The sequence below is a fragment of the Tamandua tetradactyla genome, chromosome 16, assembly GCF_023851605.1.
Source record: "Tamandua tetradactyla isolate mTamTet1 chromosome 16, mTamTet1.pri, whole genome shotgun sequence".
Taxonomy (NCBI): domain Eukaryota; kingdom Metazoa; phylum Chordata; class Mammalia; order Pilosa; family Myrmecophagidae; genus Tamandua; species Tamandua tetradactyla.
In genome coordinates this window covers 19365022-19376992 of record NC_135342.1, presented here as the reverse complement: position 1 = coordinate 19376992, position 11971 = coordinate 19365022, and positions in this window count along the sequence as shown.

Here is an 11971-nt window from a genome sequence, read left to right as displayed (position 1 = left end):
CAGCTTCTATAGTTATGCATGGATTTTTGGTCCTTTATAGGAGTAAAGAATTTTGCTGGCTTAGAAATGTAGGTGAATAGGATATTTTAACTTGAGGGTTATAAAGGAGCTCACATGTAGAGATTGAATGTGAGAAGGTGAGGCACTATAGATAGTTTGGTGAGTTAAAAGGGAAGGTGGGTTATGAGAAGAAAGGATAGATAATTAAGTAATGGCACAAGCTTAAGAGATTCTTGTATAAGGAGTGCTGCAGAGGCTAAGACTCTGAGACAAAGCGGCCATCCTAAGAAAGGGGAGTCTAAGGCTTTAGAGAAATAAGCAATTACATAGGTGTCTGGCCCACTTGTCTAGGTTAAAATTCCAAAAGCAAAGCTGTCTTTGGTGTCTACATATAATATGAAAGGCATGCTGGGGTTTGGAAGAGCTAAGGCTGGGATCTGGGCAAGAACTGTCTTAAGCTGCATGAATGAGTGTTTGTTAGCTAAAGTATTTTCTAGTGGGTCCTAGAGGTCTCCTGCAGTGGCTTGATATAAGCTTTTAGCTATAAGCCCAAAATTAGGAATCCAGGTCTGGAAAAAAATTGGCTAAACTGTGAAAGGAGAGATGTTCCTGCTTGGTCTGGGGGAGTTTGCTTACCGTGTTGGCTGAGAGAAAGAGAGACCACATCTGAGCAATGAAAGAGGTTCTCTGGGGGTGGCTCTTAGGCCTAATTCTAAGTAGGCTTACCCTATTCTTTGTGGAGATAAGTTTCATAGGAACAAATGTCAATATTGAAGGCTCAGCCTATTGATTTGGTTGTCCCCGCTGCTTGTGAGAATATCAGGAATTCTCAAAATGGCGAAGTTGAATTATTCCCCCTTTCTTCTTATTCCCTCAAGGGGGCTTTGCAAATACTTCTTTATTCACTGTCCAAGTCACTCTGTGATTTATCAGGACATCACACTAACCTGGACAAACCTACAAAATCTCATGCCCTATTCAAGGGAACATGAACTTTTATTATGCCTTCTCATCCTGCTACTTCTCATAGGGGAAGAATGCCCTTCAACGAGATTCTACTACAGGTGCTGGACCATGAGATTGAGTGAAAGGAGATAAAAAAGACGGTGGAGATTGAGTAGTGTCAGGGAGTGGGGGATAGAAGGTTGGTGCTAAAGTAGGAGAAGGCTTATAGGATTTAGGGGAAGTGTGGAAGGGGAAGAGATTGAGGAGGAGGGAAGAGGAGTGGAGGGAATTGGAGAAAGCTGTGGAAAAGGAGCACATCCAGGAGGTGGATGGTCAGCAGGGTCGAAGGAGGAGAGGTCATTAGAAGATTCCTTATTGTTAGTCTCCATAAGGGAGGTTTTCATGGAGGAGTAGGATTTGGCTCAAAGTGACAGAATGGCACAAAGAAGGAGGGTCCAGAGGGCCTGAGAGTAGGGGGCCTCACACTATTTCCTGTTCTGCCAGATAAAATTATCAAGTTCCATGACAATTTGCCAATCAAAATGGACATTAACTGGCCACTGTCTTTGTTGTTCTAAAGGGTATTGTGGCCAAGCTGAATTGCAGAGAAAAATAAGTTTTCCGAGTTTTATTTTCTTTTTTAATTGGAATTTAGTGAGATTATGAAGTAAACATCCTAGAGGAGTAGTTTCAGGGATTGATTGAGCACTGCCCATGATTGCCAAAGTAGATGCTGTGTTAAAGCAGGTCAGCAGGGTGTCTTAGAGGTGCTGAGGTAGACACCAGTTTGGGGTGTCTCTGGGATACTGAGGTGGGGCACTTAAGTGAGACTAACCACCCAGATCCAAGATCCTTCATGACAACAAAGCAGGCATCCCCAGTTTGTCATCAAAGACCAGGGAGGTGTGTACAGTCTTTCACTCAAGGTATCCTATGAATTACTTTGATTGCTGCACAGGAAAATGATCTTGGAGGTGGAGAGTTTTGACACAGCACTCAGATTTTTCAGGCTGATAAAAAATGTTTGGGGAGCTGGCCAGGGTGCTGCATTAAAGTGGGCCGAAACACCACAAGGTAGCTGTCTGTGGGACCCAAAACTCTCAAGGGGAGAATCTGGGCAGAAAGACATCACTTACCTAGGACCAAAATTAGTTGTAGACATTTGAGTGGCATGGATGTCAGTTGACATCACGTCTAGATGGTCTGAGCCAATGGACTGAAGCCATCAAGTACATGGAAGCCTTGAATGACCATGCAATTTGGGGGATGGGGTTGACTGAAAGGCTACTCCCATAACCCCAGGGTGCCATAAGCTCAAACTTCAATCTAATCTCCGTATGGGGTCAACTAGAAGGTGGTCTCATAGCCCCAAGGGGCCAGGAAGCTAAGTCCCAGTCAGACCTCTGTCCCAAGTTTTGGCATAAAATGTTGGGCATGGAGTTATTAAGGAATCCATGCATGATAGCAAGTCAAAGCAGAACAGGTTTATTGCGAAAGCAACAGAGTGAGAGCCAATGCACAGGAAGGAGAAGGCTCTGACCCTCATTCTGGGGCTCATTTTTTATAAAGGAGTGAGGTGGGGGTGTGGAAAGACTGCAGGCATTGCCAGGGGATGTTAGGCTAGTGCAGATCATAACTTCATGCACATGGTTATCTGGTCTGGCCTCTGGTGGGTGGAGTGTTGGCATATCTGTGCTCATCTATCTTGCTGGCATATCAGGCCCTGTCAGAGGAGCTGCTGAGGGAAAGAAACTGAAGGGGCCCCATGCTTCAGAATCCATTTTGTATGTCATTTCTAAGACCTGACAGTGAATTCAACTGCAATGTAAATGTGACCATTTGGAGAGAGAAGTGAAGCTTGCAATCAGAAAATAATATCATATCATAAAACAGAAGTGACTTTTAAGATAAAAGCAAAGACCCTTCAAGGGTCTGGGCTGAGGTTGCACTGGAAATGGAATTTAAGAACAGCACATCTGAGATTTAGTTTGCTTCTATTGCCTTCTTTTTTTTTTTTTTTTGATTTTTTTTTTATTAATTAAAAAAAGAATTAACAAAACAATTAGAAATCATTCCAATCTACATGTACAATCAGTAATTCTTAATAACATCACATAGTTGCATATTCATCATTTCTTAGTACATTTGCATCAATTTAGAAAAAGAAATAAAAAGACAACAGAATAAGAATTAAAACAATAATAGAAAGAAAAAAAAACAAAAAAAACAAAAACAAAAAACCTATACCTCACATGCAGCTTCATTCAGTGTTTTAACATAATTGCATTACAATTGGGTAGTATTGTGCTGTCCATTTCTGAGTTTTTATATCCAGTCCCGTTGTACAGTCTGTATCCCTTCATCTCCAATTATCCCTTCTCTTTTTCTTTTTTTTTTAATTAACGGAAAAAAAGAAATTAACCCAACATTTAGAGATCATACCATTCTACACATGCAATCATTAATTCTTAACATCATCACATAGCTGCATGATCATCATTTCTTAGTACATTTGCATTGGTTTCGAAGAACTAGCAACATAACCGAAAAAGATATAGAATGTTAATATAGAGAAAAAAATAAAAGTAATAATAGTAAAATCAAAACAAAACAAAACAAAACAAAACAAAAACCTATAGCTCAGATGCAGCTTCATTCAGTGTTTTAACATGATTACTTTACAATTAGGTATTATTGTGCTGTCCATTTTTGAGTTTTTGTATCTAGTCCTGTTGCACAGTCTGTATCCCTTCAGCTTCAATTACCCATTGTCTTACCCTGTTTCTAACTCCTGCTGAACTCTGTTACCAATGACATATTTCAAGTTTATTCTCGAATGTCCGTTCACATCAGTGGGACCATACAGTATTTGTCCTTTAGTTTTTGGCTGGATTCACTCAGCATAATATTCTCTAGGTCCATCCATGTTATTACATGGTTCATAAGTTTATCTTGTCTTAAAGCTGCATAATATTCCATCGTATGTATATACCACAGTTTGTTTAGCCACTCTTCTGTTGATGGAGATTTTGGCTGTTTCCATCTCTTTGCAATTGTAAATAATGCTGCTATAAACATTGGTGTGCAAATGTCCGTTTGTGTCTTTGCCCTTAAGTCCTTTGAGTAGATACCTAGCAATGGTATTGCTGGGTCATATGGCAATTCTATATTCAGCTTTTTGAGGAACCGCCAAACTGCCTTCCACAGTGGTTGCACCCTTTGACATTCCCACCAACAGTGGATAAGTGTGCCTCTTTCTCCGCATCCTCTCCAGCACTTGTCATTTTCTGTTTTGTTGATAATGGCCATTCTGGTGGGTGTGAGATGATATCTCATTGTGGTTTTGATTTGCATTTCTTTAATGGCCAGGGACATTGAGCATCTCTTCATGTGCCTCTTGGCCATCCGTATTTCTTCTTCTGGTAGGTGTCTGTTTAAGTCTTTTTCCCATTTTGTAATTGGGTTGGCTGTCTTTTTGTTGTTGAGTTGAATAATCTCTTTATAAATTCTGGATACTAGACCTTTATCTGATATATCATTTCCAAATATTGTCTCCCATTGTGAAGGCTGTCTTTCTACTTTCTTGATGAAGTTCTTTGATGCACAAAAGTGTTTAATTTTGAGGAGTTCCCATTTATTTATTTCCTTCTTCAGTGCTCTTGCTTTAGGTTTAAGGTCCATAAAACCGCCTCCAGTTGTAAGATCCATAAGATATCTCCCAACATTTTCCTCTAACTGTTTTATGGTCTTAGACCTAATGTTTAGATCTTTGATCCATTTTGAGTTAACTTTTGTATAGGGTGTGAGAGATGGGTCTTCTTTCATTCTTTTGCATATGGCACCATTTATTGAAGAGACTGCTCTGTCCCAGGTGAGTTGGCTTGACTGCCTTATCAAAGATCAAATGTCCATAGATGAGAGGGTCTATATCTGAGCACTCTATTCGATTCCATTGGTCGATATATCTATCTTTATGCCAATACCATGCTGTTTTGACCACTGTGGCTTCATAATATGCCTTAAAGTCAGGCAGCGCGAGACCTCCAGCTTCGTTTTTTTTCCTCAAGATGTTTTTAGCCATTCGGGGCACCCTGCCCTTCCAGATAAATTTGCTTATTGGTTTTTCTATTTCTGAAAAATAAGTTGTTGGGATTTTGATTGGTATTGCATTGAATCTGTAAATCAATTTAGGTAGGATTGACATCTTAACTATATTTAGTCTTCCAATCCATGAACACGGTATGCCCTTCCATCTATTTAGGTCTTCTGTGATTTCTTTTAGCAGTTTTTTGTAGTTTTCTTTATATAGGTTTTTTGTCTCTTTAGTTAAATTTATTCCTAGGTATTTTATTCTTTTAGTTGCAATTGTAAATGGGATTCGTTTCTTGATTTCCCCCTCAACTTGTTCATTACTAGTGTATAGAAATGCTACAGATTTTTGAATGTTGATCTTGTAACCTGCTACTTTGCTGTACTCATTTATTAGCTCTAGTAGTTTTGTTGTGGATTTTTCCGGGTTTTCGACGTATAGTATCATATCGTCTGCAAACAGTGATAGTTTTACTTCTTCCTTTCCAATTTTGATGCCTTGTATTTCTTTTTCTTGTCTAATTGCTCTGGCTAGAACCTCCAACACAATGTTGAATAATAGTGGTGATAGTGGACATCCTTGTCTTGTTCCTGATCTTAGGGGGAAAGTTTTCAATTTTTCCCCATTGAGGATGATATTAGCTGTGGGTTTTTCATATATTCCCTCTATCATTTTAAGGAAGTTCCCTTGTATTCCTATCTTTTGAAGTGTTTTCAACAGGAAAGGATGTTGAATCTTGTCGAATGCCTTCTCTGCATCAATTGAGATGATCATGTGATTTTTCTGCTTTGATTTGTTGATATGGTGTATTACATTAATTGATTTTCTTATGTTGAACCATCCTTGCATACCTGGGATGAATCCTACTTGGTCATGATGTATAATTCTTTTAATGTGCTGTTGGATACGATTTGCTAGAATTTTATTGAGGATTTTTGCATCTGTATTCATTAGAGAGATTGGTCTGTAGTTTTCTTTTTTTGTAATATCTTTGCCTGGTTTTGGTATGAGGGTGATGTTGGCTTCATAGAATGAATTAGGTAGTTTTCCCTCCACTTCGATTTTTTTGAAGAGTTTGAAGAGAATTGGTACTAATTCTTTCTGGAACGTTTGGTAGAATTCACATGTGAAGCCATCTGGTCCTGGACTTTTCTTTTTAGGAAGCTTTTGAATGACTAATTCAATTTCTTTACTTGTGATTGGTTTGTTGAGGTCATCTATGTCTTCTTGAGTCAAAGTTGGTTGTTCATGTCTTTCCAGGAACCCGTCCATTTCCTCTAAATTGTTGTATTTATTAGCGTAAAGTTGTTCATAGTATCCTGTTATTACCTCCTTTATTTCTGTGAGGTCAGTAGTTATGTCTCCTCTTCCATTTCTGATCTTATTTATTTGCATCCTCTCTCTTCTTCTTTTTGTCAATCTTGCTAAGGGCCCATCAATCTTATTGATTTTCTCATAGAACCAACTTCTGGCCTTATTGATATTCTCTATTGTTTTCATGTTTTCAATTTCATTTATTTCTGCTCTAATCTTTGTTATTTCTTTCCTTTTGCTTGCTTTGGGGTTAGCTTGCTGTTCTTTCTCCAGTTCTTCCAAATGGATAGTTAATTCCTGAATTTTTGCCTTTTCTTCTTTTCTGATATAGGCATTTAGAGCAATAAATTTCCCTCTTAGCACTGCCTTTGCTGCGTCCCATAAGTTTTGATATGTTGTGTTTTCATTTTCATTCGCCTCGAGGTATTTGCTAATTTCCCTTGCAATTTCTTCTTTGACCCAGTCGTTGTTTAGGAGTGTGTTGTTGAGCCTCCACGTATTTGTGAATTTTCTGGCACTCTGCCTATTATTGATTTCCAACATCATTCCTTTATGGTCCGAGAAAGTGTTGTGTAAGATTTCAATCTTTTTAAATTTGTTAAGACTTGCTTTGTGACCCAGCATATGGTCTATCTTTGAGAATGATCCATGAGCACTTGAGAAAAAGGTGTATCCTGCTGTTGTGGGATGTAATGTCCTATAAATGTCTATTAAGTCTAGTTCATTTATAGTAATATTCAGATTCTCTATTTCTTTATTGATCCTCTGTCTAGATGTTCTGTCCCTTGATGAGAGTGGTGAGTTGAAGTCTCCAACTATTATGGTATATGAGTCTATTTCCCTTTTCAGTGTTTGCAGTATATTCCTCACGTATTTTGGGGCATTCTGATTCGGTGCGTAAATATTTATGATTGTTATGTCTTCTTGTTTAATTGTTCCTTTTATTAGTATATAGTGTCCTTCTTTGTCTCTTTTAACTGTTTTACATTTGAAGTCTAATTTGTTGGATATTAGTATAGCCACTCCTGCTCTTTTCTGGTTGTTATTTGCATGAAATATCTTTTCCCAACCTTTCACTTTCAACCTATGTTTATCTTTGGGTCTAAGATGTGTTTCCTGTAGACAGCATATAGAAGGATCCTGTTTTTTAATCCATTCTGCCAATCTATGTCTTTTGATTGGGGAATTCAGTCCATTGACATTTAGTGTTATTACTGTTTGGATAATATTTTCCTCTAACATTTTCTCTTTTGTATTATATATATCATATCTGATTTTCCTTCTTTCTACACTCTTTTCCATATCTCTGTCTTCTGTCTTTTTGTATCTGACTCTAGTGCTCCCTTTAGTATTTCTTGCAGAGCTGGTCTCTTGGTCACAAATTCTTTCAGTGACTTTTTGTCTGAGAATGTTTTAATTTCTCCCTCATTTTTGAAGGATAATTTTGCTGGATATAGGAGTCTTGGTTGGCAGTTTTTCTCTTTTAGTATTTTAAATATATCATCCCACTGTCTTCTAGCTTCCATGGTTTCTGCTGAGAAATCTACACAAAATCTTATTGGGTTTCCCTTGTATGTAATGGATTGTTTTTCTCTTGCTGCTTTCAAGATCTTCTCTTTCTCTTTGACCTCTGACATTCTAACTAGTAGGTGTCTTGGAGAACGCCTATTTGGGTCTAATCTCTTTGGGGTGCGCTGCACTTCTTGGATCTGTAATTTTAGGTCTTTCATAAGAGTTGGGAAATTTTCAGTGATAATTTCTTCCATTAGTTTTTCTCCTCCTTTTCCCTTCTCTTCTCCTTCTGGGACACCCACAACACGTATATTTCTGCGGTTCATATTGTCTTTGAGTTCCCTGATATCCTGTTCAAATTTTTCCATTCTTTTCCCTATAGTTTCTGTTTCTTTTTGGAATTCAGATGTTCCATCCTCCAAATCACTAATTCTATCTTCTGTCTCTTTAAATCTATCATTGTAGCTATCCATTATTTGTTCTATGTTTGCTACTTTATCCTTCACTTCTATATGTTCTGCGATTTGTTTTTTCAGTTTTTCTATTTCTTCTTTATGTTCAGCCCATGTCCTCTTCATGTCCTCCCTCAATTTATCGATTTCATTTTTGAAGAGGTTTTCCATTTCTGTTCGTATATTCAGCATTAGTTGTCTCAGCTCTTGTGTCTCATTTGAGCTATTGGTTTGTTCCTTTGACTGAGCCATATTCTCAATCTTTTGAGCGTGGACAGTTATCTTCTGCTGCTGGCGTCTGGGCATTTATTCAGATTTCTCTTGGTGTTGGACCCAGCAAGGTTGTAATATTTTTCTGTGAAATCTCTGGGTTCTGTTTTTCTTATCCTGCCCAGTAGGTGGCGCTCGTGGCACCCGTTTGTCTGCGGGTCCCACCAGTAAAAGGTGCTGTGGGACCTTAAACTTTGGAAAACTCTCGCCGTCCTGGGGGTTCGCTAGCCGAAACGGCTTGAGCCGGCCCGGGGTCCGAACGCAGGGAGGGTTGCTGGTCGCCGCAGCCAGGGAAAGAGCCCGTCCGAATTTCCTAGTCGGCCCTGGGCAACAAGCGTGGCGGGAGGGCGCCAGCGGCAGCGGCCCGCCCGAGAGAGTGCACGTTCCCGGGAGTCACGGGTTTGGAAGGGGCCTCCCCCACCCGTCACCGTTCTCCGCGGCCTGGGGGTTTCCGATCCAATTCTCTCAGTTGGTCCGGGGGCTGCGCGTGGTGTGGGCGCCAGCCGTCTTTGTTTCAGGGGACCGCCTCTCCAATTCTCCCAGCCGGCCCGGGAAGGGGGAAGGGAGTAACTCCGGCCACTTGCCACCCCGCCCGGTAAGGCCCGCGCGCCTCGGCGATCTCACCCGAGCTGCTTCTCTCAGCCAGCCAGCCGTTCCAGGATGGGGTACGCTGTCTTTTTTATCTCTGTTGTGGCTTTGGGCGCTTTCTGTATCGTTTCTACTCCCCTAGTAGGTGTCCTGGAGAAGAAACTAAGATCCGCGCGTCTTACTAAGCCGCCATCTTCCAGGAAGTCCTCTATTGCCTTCTTTACCTGTGACTGGGTGCATCTAAACCCCTGATAATAAATCCTAGCATTCACTTCAAGATGCTAAAGACTCCGATCAGGCCACAAAACAATAACAAGAACCTTCCAACTTTTAGAGACTTTAATTACTCATTTTGTTGGACTGTACTCTGAGAAATGAAAGGCTGTACACTTCAGGATACTTAAGGAAATACTGTAATTGGAAAAGAGAATCTGTGTATATCTTGTAAATATTTCTTCCAACTTCAAAAATCTCATAATTTACACCCATCCTGCTCTTGACAACATAAACACAATAGATTGTCTTATTTTTCCACAAACACTGAAATCCAGGAGTCAGGGGTATTTAAAAAAATGGGGGAGGAAGTTAGAGGCTGCTGTGTAGATCAACCCCTGAGAGCCAGCACTGTCCACCTTTCTACTGAGAAAGAACGTAAAAGCATTTTAAACTCTATTTTAAAAAATTGAAAGAAGAGTTAAATGAACCCCCATGACCTCATCCTCCAGATTCAACAATTATTAATACATTGCCACCTTTATTCATCTTTGATTCCTTATTCTATTTATGTATGAATATATACAAAATACACTTTCCATTTTAACATTTCTAATAATACAGTTCAATGGCATTACTTTTACAATGTTGTCCTTCTATCACCATCTTCCATTAATAGAACTTCTTCATTACCTGAAACAGAAACTCTGCCTATTAAGCAATAACTCCTAATTAATCTTCTACCCAGTCCCTACTAATCTCCAATCTACTTCCTATTATTTTGCTTATTCTAGATATTTCATATAAGTGGAATCATTCCATATTTATCCTTTGGATTTGGTTTATTTCACTTTGCATAATGTTTCCAAGATTCATCTAGGATCTACTAGCACTTCAATCCATTTTGTGGATGAATATTATTTCATTGTGTGAAAATACTACATTGTGTTTATAGATTCATCTGTGGATGAACAATTCAGTTGTTTCTATCTTTAGGCTATTGTGCAAAGTGTTGCAATGAACATTGTATCTGACAATCTGTGACTTTTTCTTATTTCCATTATTGCCACTGTAGTATTTTAAATCTATCTGTAACATGCCATTTCCTCCTAAGTATTTCCACACATATTTCTAAAATATAAAGACATGTATGCATGTATGTATTAACCACAAATGCAAAATTACACCAAACAAAATGAAAAATAATTTTAATATTACATAGTACTAGTCCCTATTCAAATTTCAATTATCTTTTCTTCTTAAGCCTTTCATTGTGGTAACATATATCCAACTAGAAATTTCCCCTTTGAACCAGTTTCAAGTGTTAATGTTTATATCAGTATTTAAGGGCTCATTCATTATAGTATGTCTGTGGAGTCTCTTTTGGTCTAGAACAGTCTCTCCTGTAACTTTTAATCATGGGCTTGCATATTGAATAATCTAGGCTGGTGCCATGTAAGATGGCTTGCATTCTAGATTTGTCTAATTTCTCCCTTGTGATGTCATTTAACTTTTATCATCACTGAGAGACATAATCTGACATGGGCCTTGCATTCCTGAACAGTATTTCCATATATGTCAAATATGCTTATTCTGGATCCTTTCAAACCCCTCAATCATCTTTTCTTTTTTAAGCCTTTCATTGTGGTAACATATATCCAACTAGAAATGTTCAAATCCTTGTTGTCAATTCTTTGGGATCTATACCTAGAGGTGGGATTGCCAAATTTCCCCTTTGAACAAGTTTCAAGTGCTTAGGCTTAGTGGTGGTAATTACATTCATAATGTTGTGCTAATATCAGCACCATCCAGCATAGAAGTTTTCAACACTCCAAATAGAAACTCTATAGCCCATTCCCCATCCTGGATCCACAACCCATTGTAACTTGTAATACTTTCGGCATCAATGAACTCACATATTTGCCTAACATTTAGATATGTAGAATCATACATTTGTCATTTTGTGTCTGGTTTATTTCATTGAAGATGATATCTTCAAGGTTCATTCATCTTGTCATATGGGTGAGAACTTTATTCCTTTTTATGGATGAATGATCTTTCATTCTATTTTTATACCACATTTTGTTTATCCATCTGTTGATGGATATTTGGGTTGCTTCTACCTTTTGTCTGTTGTGAATAATGCTGCTATGAACATTGGTGGTATGCAAATATCTGTTCAAATCCCTGTTTTCAATTCTTTAGGGTCTATACCTAAAGGTGGGATTGCCAGGTTAATGATAATTCTACATTCACCTTTCTGAGGAATCACTAAATTGTTTTGCAAAGCAGCTTCACCATTTTAAATTCCTATCAAACAATGTATAAGGGCTCCATTTTCTCTGCTTCCTTGCCAATTCTCATTACAAAAATATTAGCCATCCCAGTAGGTGTGAAGTGGTATTGTGTTGTGATACTGATATCCATTTCTCTGATATCTAATGATATTGAGCATCTTTTCATGTCCTTATTGGCTCTTTGTATATCTTCTTTGAGAAATATCTTTGTTCAATTCAATATCTCAATTCAATTCACCATTTGTTTGAAGAAGCTATTCTTTCCTTGTTTAATATAATTGTCAGCCTTG